This window comes from Gossypium arboreum, chromosome 3 (assembly GCF_025698485.1).
Source record: "Gossypium arboreum isolate Shixiya-1 chromosome 3, ASM2569848v2, whole genome shotgun sequence".
Lineage (NCBI taxonomy): Eukaryota > Viridiplantae > Streptophyta > Magnoliopsida > Malvales > Malvaceae > Gossypium > Gossypium arboreum.
Window position 1 is genome coordinate 41,292,218 of NC_069072.1, and position 9,619 is coordinate 41,301,836.

Below are 9,619 nucleotides of genomic sequence, written 5' to 3' on the forward strand. Positions count from 1 at the left end.
AAAGAAAAGAATGACAAATGCATGGTGATATATGGATACATATGTATTAATAACGTACACATGTATAAAAGTATTATTTATTATATAAGTATATTATTATTGTTATTATATTATATTATAAGATTTTTATGTAATAATTATATTAAATTATGACAAGTGTGTGGATAAAATGGATACAAATGCAAAATAAATATTTGATATTATTTAGATATTTATTAAGTTAACATATTATATATATATATATAAAGTAAAACAAAAGAAAAAGAAATGAAAAAGGATAGAAAAGAAGCAGAATGAAACGAAACAGAGAGCAAGGGAGGAAAAGAAAGAAAGGAAGAAAAGGGAAAATTGGGGGTTTGATGCTTGAAGCTTAAATAGGTAAGTCAATTTAGCCATTTTTACTTAATTTTGATATTTTAGAAACTTTAAAATAAGGTTTTGATGAAATTAAGTTGATATATTGAAAGTTATTAGATTTTCAAATATTGTTCATGTTGAATAAAATGATGAATTAGGGATTAAATTGATAGAAATTCAAGTTAGAAGTGAAATAAGGATTGAATTGTAAAGTAATTCATAAGTTTTATGCTTTAGGGACTAAATTGAAAGAATTTCAAAATTATGGTTTTATGCTGAAATTAGAGAGTTGAAATTAGTTTAAAGTGAAAATTGAATGAAAATATTGAGTTAAAGGTGAAAAATAAAAGTTAATCTCGATTTGGGACTAAATTGGAATTTAGACAAAAGTTGAATAAAAATTGAAACATTCAATGTGAAAATTGTACTGTATTAATGATTATAAATTGTATTAATTTCGTAGCTAACGAGGTGCCGAAAAATCCTCGGTTAAGAAAGAAAAACACGAAGTCAACGAGGGTTAGCTTGGAAATCATGGTTTGTGTTTCTATACTCCGAAACTTATCTATTAGTTGTTGCATTTATTATTTCATGTATAAGGTATGTGAAATAAGGTGAGTATGTGATATCATAATGTTGAATTGAATGTGTGATTATTGGAAATGAATTGAAATGTATATTGTATTGAAAGTGAATTGCATGTAGATTGATATGGAAAAATGTAGTAAATTGAATTGAAATTAAATTACAAATGAAATTGAAAATATGAAAGTTCACTAAATACCCTATTAACTGTATCGGGCTAGTCGGATATAGTTGGCATGCCATAGAATTGGAAGTGTTCAGGGATATTCCGACTGTGTGTCGATGAGACACTATATGTGTCGACTCATCGTGGATCTGCTCGGATTCGTTCGAAAGAGGTACTCAGACTGATCGTTACTATTACCGCTATCATTACTATTGCCATTATGGTGTATTCCTGCGTCGGTCGATGAAACACTGTATATTATCCCCGGTGTGTGGGTTGGATCCGTGTATCCGTCCAGGTCCTAGTAATGTTAATAGGGGCAAATAAAGGTACTAAAAAAATTACTGCTACTGAATATTTGACTGTTACTGAATAAATAAATGACTGATACTGAATAATAATGATTAAATGATTGTTATTGAAAAATACTAATCTATCATCGAATAATTAATTGTTACTGAGTAAAGGATCGCTACTAAACGAATAATCGTTACTGGATAACTAATTGTTATCAAATGACTAAATGTTACTGAAAGAAATTGATAAACTAATCGATACTGAAATATGTTTACTGATATTGAATAGTGAACAGAAACATAAGTAAGACATATAAATAGAGAATATTATTGTTGTGAATTAAATGAAAAAGTTAATCAAGTTATTAGATGATGAAGGTTAAATGAGGTGTAAAGAAATTACTTATGAAATGAATAAATGAATATTTATGATTATTATAGGATAATAAGTGTATGTTATGTTTTAAATGTACGGATTATAGAAACACCATTGAGTTCATACTCAGCGTACGGTTTGATTCCGTGCGCAGGATAAGTTAAAGTCAGATTATTGAATCAGTATCCCAGGCCGACCCTGAACTCAATAAGGTAAAGTATATTAATTGTTGATAATGGCATGTACCTAGGATGTCTTAAGTGTGTTATATTGGATTGTGATTGTAATAGTGAAATAAGTACATTGATAATTGATAATGATACATGATAAGTGTTTAAAGTTAAGTATTGGATAGTATATAAAATACGTTTGAAATGGTTTAGTATTGGTATTTGTATTGGTTGTGGATTAATATTTACAGGGTTGGATAATAACGTGTGAAAGGCTCATTATTGAGTCCACATGGCCTGGTACACGGGCGTGTGCCTTGGTTGCCATGGCCGTTTCTTAAAGTCAATTTAGTACACGGGCAGGTCACACAGACCTGTGTCATGGTCATGTTTAAAAGTCAGTGTTGCACAGGGCTGAGGACACGGACATGTCCCAAGCCACACGGGTATGTTAAATTAGCCACATGAGCGTGTGGTACTGTTCAAAAGAAGAAAATTTGAAATTGCAAGAACAATTTTCTAAGTTCCCAATCAAGCCTAGGTTTGTTTTATTTATACTTAATAAGTACGGTGGGTCCATTAAAGCTATGATTAGATATATATATATATATAGTATTTCATTTATTTTGTTTTATTTGCAAATGCAGTGTAAGGATCGGTAATGCTCTATAACCCTATTCCTGTAACGGGACAGGGTTAGGGGTGTTACATTTAGTGGTATCAGAGATAACCAAGTTTAGCCGATTCTAAGATTAAGTTGAGTACAAAAAAGGAGTCTAGAGGTACATGCCATAATTAAGTCGAAATTGAGTCGAGATCAGATGCTGATATATTTGTTTGGTACTGTTTTATAGTTGAAAATGTTAGATGAAGAAATCGATGATATTGATTATGAAATGTAAACTGGAGACGAATAGTCTCGTGAATTGAATGGAAATTGAATCAGTAATGTTAAGTATTAACTCAATGAATAATTGATTACTGAATGTTGACTGATGAAATGATAGAGAAAAGATGATATAAAATTATTTAGAATTATAACTGATGTTCTACAGTGAATAGAAGGAGCTGTATCTGTTACGATATCTACCCCTCTTGTTTCTCAATCGGTTCCCGAAGTGCTTCAAGGAACAGAGTTTGTCTGAATAAGTAAGTTATCTGTTGTTCCATAAATATAGTGTGGAAGAATTGAGAATTTCAGCTGAAAATGATCTTGAAAGAACTGAAATTTGGTTAGAGAATATTATCAGGATTGTCAATGAATTGTTCTTTCATTGATTAGATGTTAAAAAGGAATAATATTTCTGTTAAAAGATTCAGCTTATCAGTGGTGAAAAATATTGATTTATATTGTAATTAAGAAAGGGTTATTTAGAAATTTTCCGAAACGAGTTCTGAAAGAAATATATAACAGTGAGAGATTTCTTGATCAGAGATGTAAAGAATTTCTGAAGCTTAAACAGAGTTATATGATTGTAACTGTATCCGAAGGGAATTTATTTGATTGAATAAATATTTTAGAGGATGTATTTTGATAGAGGCTGTATGGTACAAATTGTTTGAAGACGGTTTAAATAAGGACATAAGGCCAAAGAATGTAGAATAAAGAGTAAGATATGATTCTTTTGATTATTATCTTAGTGATTGCTTGAAGAAAGTTGAAAAAGATATTATTTAGATTTCAAGACTGAGTAACACATCTACTAGAGGTAGATTACTTTGTAACTCCGTAAAATACGAGTGATAATCGAAGACAAAGGATTCACTATAAATCTGGAGAATGAACATCAGCCAGGGTATATTTTAATTGCATATAAGAAGATTTATCTCTACCAGATGTCATAACAGGTACTTTCTTCTTTATCGACACTAATATGATTATTTTAAATTGATATTGGTTTGACTATTCCTATGATTACATGAGTTCAGTATCTATTAAAGATTTGCCTGTTGAATTTGCTGAAATTTTTGGATTGAAGCATTAAATTTTTCGGATCAATATTTATGGGTTGATAAGATCTGCAGGAACTATTTGATAATGATACTACTGTTTTCTGATCGATTTGATGTTATTACTGTTTGATGTGATTTCAAGAATGGAATGGTCAATTCTGCATGATATGGTGGTAAATTGTAAGCAAAAGTATATTATACTGCAAGGTTAGAATAATGAAATGTTTTTAATGAAATGTTTTGTTGAATCAGAGAAGATTGAACTAATTGTTTATTGTGATATTGAACATGCCAACACAGACATATGCCGGAAAGGGGTCATGGTATTTACCTTGCTTATGTATTGAATATTAAAGTATTTAAGTTAAGGTTTAAATCAGTGGCAATAGTGCGAGAGACTTCTGATGTGTTTCCAGACCGAACTACTGTTGATTGAAGAAGTTGAACGTGTTATATATTTTGTGACTGAGATGATAGTGAAAAATATATTTGAAATCAGAGATTTTCTAAAACTAGTCGGTTATTACAGAAAGATATGGAATTGGAATGATCTGACAGACGTTAGCAAGCTTCTGATTAGTTGAAAGTTCAATTAACTGAAGCACTAGTTCTGGTTTAGTCTGAAATCTGATGAAGAAACTTGTAATTTCCAGGGATAGCAGTGTTTTGATACAAGAAAGAGAATTAATGGTTTATGTTATAAAAAGTTAAAATCACATGAGAAGAATTATTTGATACATGACTTGGAAGTGGTAGCTATTGTCCATGCATTAGAAAGATCATGATTTGAAAATTGATTATCATTCAGGAAAAGCAAATGGAGTTATATATACATAAATAAAAAGTTTTACTTTGTGTTATGACTTATGAACACTCAGCTGTTATCACTTGATGATGGTTCAATTTTAGTTGGGATAAAAGTTAAACTGATTTCTTTACAGCAGATCTGGAATAAGATTAATTATTAACCTTTTATTTTAACCTTTTATTATAATTATTAACATAATACTTTTAATTTAAACATAATTTAAACATATAAAATACATATTTTGACCCATTAACCGGTCAATAAGTGTAACACCCCTAACCCGTATCCAACACCGGGATAGGGCTCGAGGCATTACCAGAACTTTACACTTTCAGTATACTAACTCGGGCCACAAAATTTCATTTGAATTTAAAACCTTTCAATCATGAACATCTCGTCCCTTGTATAGGCCTTCGAGACCTAGAACATATCGAAAGGCAATGCAGGACAAATACGGGCATGTTCGGTTAACCTTGGGCTCCTCAGAAAATTTTCCTTAACATAAAGGGACACACGCCCGTGTATCTTGGGGCACGCCCATGCTATTCAACTGTGGGCAACACTGACTTATCAACACGGCCATGGAACACGCTCGTGTTGCCTGCCCGTGGACGAAATTGTCATTTTAACATGGCCATGGTGCACGCCCGTGCGGCCTACCCGTGTACAACTTTGAGCTAAAATTCTAAATGCAGGGGACACACAGCCATAACACACTCCTATGGGAAAGAACCGTGTGTCCTACACGGCCTAGACACACGCCCGTGTGTCTAACCATGTGGACCTTAATAGGCTATTTTCCAAGCCTTTAGTCACCCCTTTCTACTACTTGTGCCTAATGGTTACCAAGTTTGAGAGAAAGCATGATTATACACTTGTAAATAATCTAAATGAAAATAGTTGTATGGAAACCTCATATCATTGGTTTCATACATAAATGGTTATTTCCTATTTAGTGTCATGGGCTCCCATATTACATTAATCCATCTGAAATTGGCTCATTCATATGATTCATTGCCAATTGATAGTAACCCATCATTTGTAATTAAAACCATGCATAAAATCGTAGATCATAGCCTACTTAAATTAAGCTAATTTTCATGGCCATATACAAAGAGATAAACATATTTTTACATGCCTTTATTGGGCAAATCAAATGACACATATAACAAAATACTCAAAAATACTATACATGCCATTGAACAAAATAAACAGAGTCTTTATACCAAAGCTTGTTTAGTTAATAGTGTGTTGCTTCTCCCACCCGTCTTCCAATCCTTATGAGTCCTCGAGCTCTGTAAAACAGGGAAAAGAGAGGGGTAAGCATTTTCATGCTTAGTAAATTCAAATAACCGAAGAGTAAACATACCGAGTAATTAGCATACATTTATACTTAAATCATGAAATCATCCAATATGAAATGATTTCCTATCACATGCACTCAATCAATGAGTTAGTCACATAATCATGTATCATGTAATTTAACTAGATGAGCTCATCATTCAACATTTCATTCATACATGTATCCTACGTTAATCTTGTTGAGTTTCTAGGAAATCTCGATGGAATACCCATTATCCGTCAATTCACTCAAATGATCTTTCCATATATGCGCTCCCGCGAACCTCACATCATATGGCGGGATTACCAGTCCAAGCTAAATCTCCCATTATATGAACTCATAAGGTGATGTCGAGATTACCAGTCTAGGCTAAATCCCTTATAACAACGAACAACCTTAATGAGCTCGGATCTGAGTTATCAGTCCAGGCTAAATTCAGATCCTAATCGGATTACCCGTCCAGGCTAAATCCACAATGCACATATATTCTTCGGAAGGCTTGATCATTCAAGGAACACCTGTCCGGGTTAGATTCCTTTCCATACTCGAGATCACGGATTACCCGTCTGGGCTAAATCCTTACTGCAACACACGCAGGATCTCCTTTCACATGTAAAACATGGTTTATCCATCGAATTCCTTTTTAACCTCAACCGAGACGGTTATCAACAAGTCATTATCAAAGATGAATTTCATGCATTTTTCATGCCATTAATAATGCAATCATCATGCATTCATAAATCATACAATCATGCATATTAGGGGTTTACTTTAAATTATCCGAACTTACCTGGTAACAATTTCAGAGTTATGTTTCGGTTATTCCGAAACCTAGCGTTTACCTCGATCGGCCTCCGGAATTTGTTCCTCGGGGTCTATAACAACAAAATTAGATCATTAATATCCCACATTATACATTTTAAGTTTAATATCTGCCCCCGGTCCAAATAACCGTTTTGCCCCTAACCTTTGACATTTTTACAATTTGGTCCTTAGACTCATATAATGAAACACATGCAATCTCTATCTTACCCAAGCCTAACCAAACATTTTTCTCTCTTATGGAAACCCACATTTTTCATTATTTTCCTCATTTCTACCAGACATTTACATCTTTTGCAAAATAGTCCCTATAAGGGTTTCTCATGAAAACCAACTTGGAAAATACGTTTAACACACATTTATCTTTTATATTCCTTCAGAATCCATCAAAATACCAATAAATCATATATGGGTAAATTTTTAACATGAACTCTAGCATGAAATATGGGTAGAAATGGAGAGAACAAGTTACCGGGATTTCAGAAATACAAAGAACATGAAAAATGAGGCTTGGGAGCACTTACTATTGAGCTTGAAAATTAAAGAAACCCTAGCTATGGTGTCATCCAAATTTTGGCAGCTATGGGAAGAAGATGAGCATATTTTTGCTCCATTTTTCCCTTTTTATTTCATTAAAATGACAAATGACTAAAATGCCCTTATGCCATTTCTTTAAAATTTCTTCCATGCAAGCCCATTTTTGTCCAAAAATTTAGAGTTTGGGCAAATTGATATCCAAGATCTTCTAATTCATAATCTATAGCAATTTCATACAAATTGCTTCTAGAATTCGAGTTTCACAATTTATTCAATTTAGTCCCTAATTTCCAATTGGACACCTTATACTTAGAATTTCTTCACAAAACTTTAACACATGCATATACTCATATTCTAGGCCTCATAATAATCAGAAAATAAATATTTTTGATGTCAAATTTGTGGTCCCAAAACTACTATTCCGACTAGGCCATATTTCGAGATATTACATTTCCCCCCCTTAGGGACTTTCGTCCTTGAAAGTCTTACCAGAAAACAGATTTGGATATTGGCTTCTCATGGTTTCTTTTGGCTCCCTGTGGCTTCTTCTACACCATGTCTATGCCATAAAACTTCTACAAGAGCTGCATCTTTATTTCTCAACTGTTTAACTTCACGAGCCAATATCTTAACTGGTTCTTCACGAGCCAATATCTTAACTGGTTCTTCTCCATAGGTCATGTCCAGTCAAATTTCGATCTCAGTCGGCAAAATTACATGAGAGGGTCTGATCGGTATCTCCTTCACATGGATACATGGAACACATCATGAATCTTTTCCAGTTCGGGTGGCAACACCAAACAATAGGCTAATAGTCCAACTCTTTCGATGATCTCGTACGGTCCGATAAATCGTGGACTCAATTTACCTTTCCGACCAAATCTCAATACCTTTTTCCATGGAGATACTTTCAAGAATACTCTTTCTCCAACTTGAAACTCAATTTCTTTTCTTTTCAGATCAGCATAAGACTTTTGCCTATCTGATGCCGCTTTTAAACAATCCCGTATCATTTTAACTTTTTCTTCTGTTTCTTTAATCAGATCAACTCCATAAATCTGATTTTCCTTGAGTTCTGTCCAGTACAATGGAGTTCGACATTTCCTACCATACAAGGCCTCATATGGCACCATCTTCAAACTTGTTTGGTAACTATTGTTGTAGGCAAATTCTACCAATGGCAAATATTTTGCCCAACTACCCTGAAACTCAAGGATGCAACAACGCAACATGTCCTCGAGAATCTGAATCATCCGCTCAGACTGACCATCGGTCTGAGTGTGAAAAGCTATGCTAAAGCTCAACTTTGTACCCAAAACTTCTTGTAACCTCTTTCAGAATCTCGAAGTGAACCTCGGGTCTCTGTCCGAAATAATCGATAGTGGTACTCCGTTCAGTCTTACTATCTCAAAAATGTACAAATCGACCAATCTATCAAGGGAATAATCCATCCTTACCGGGATAAAATGAGCCGACTTTGTCAGTTTGTCCATTATAACCCATATGGCATCTTTCTTTTTCGGAGTCAAGGGTAATCCTGTCACGAAATCTATGGTAACTTTGTCCCACTTCCATTTGGGGACCATTACAGGCTGTAACAGACCTGAAGGCACTTGATGTTCATCTTTAACTTACTAACATACCAGGCATTTTGATACAAATTTAGAAACGTCTCTTTTCATGCCGTTCCACCAGTACATTTTCTTTAAATCGTTGTACATCCTGGTACTTCCTGGGTGAACTGGCAAACGACTGTTATGTACTTCTTGCAAAATCTTCCGAATAAGTTCATTGTTTTTGGGTACACAAACCCTATCTTTGAACATCAAAAATCCATTAAGACTAATTCGGAAATTGGTCTCAATACCGACTCACATTGAGCCCTTTTTGCTTGCAAGTCATCATCATTAAACTGAGCATCATGAATTTCCTGCAGAAATGTCAGCCTAGCCTCCAGCTCGGCTAGAACTGAACCATCATCAAGCAATGTCAAACAAGTATCCATGGCTCTCAAGGCATACAGGGATTTTCTACTTAATGCATCGGTAACCACATTTTTCGTTCCCGGGTGATAGTTGATAATCAAATCATAATCTTTAATTAATTCTAACCATCTCCGCTATCTCAAATTTAATTCTTTCTGAGTCATCAAGTATTTCAAACTCTTGTGGTTTGTGAATATATGACAAGTCTCACCATACAAATAA

General features: G+C 33.7%; 1 long non-coding RNA gene across 1 annotated transcript; it reads left to right on the forward strand.

Annotated features, from left to right (window-relative positions):
* Positions 1-258: 258 nt before the first annotated feature.
* Positions 259-1,077, forward strand: LOC128290334 (uncharacterized). The gene is made up of 2 exons (XR_008280080.1): positions 259-378; positions 821-1,077. It is a non-coding gene; the product is annotated as an uncharacterized LOC128290334 (long non-coding RNA).
* The last annotated feature ends 8,542 nt before the right edge of the window (positions 1,078-9,619 follow it).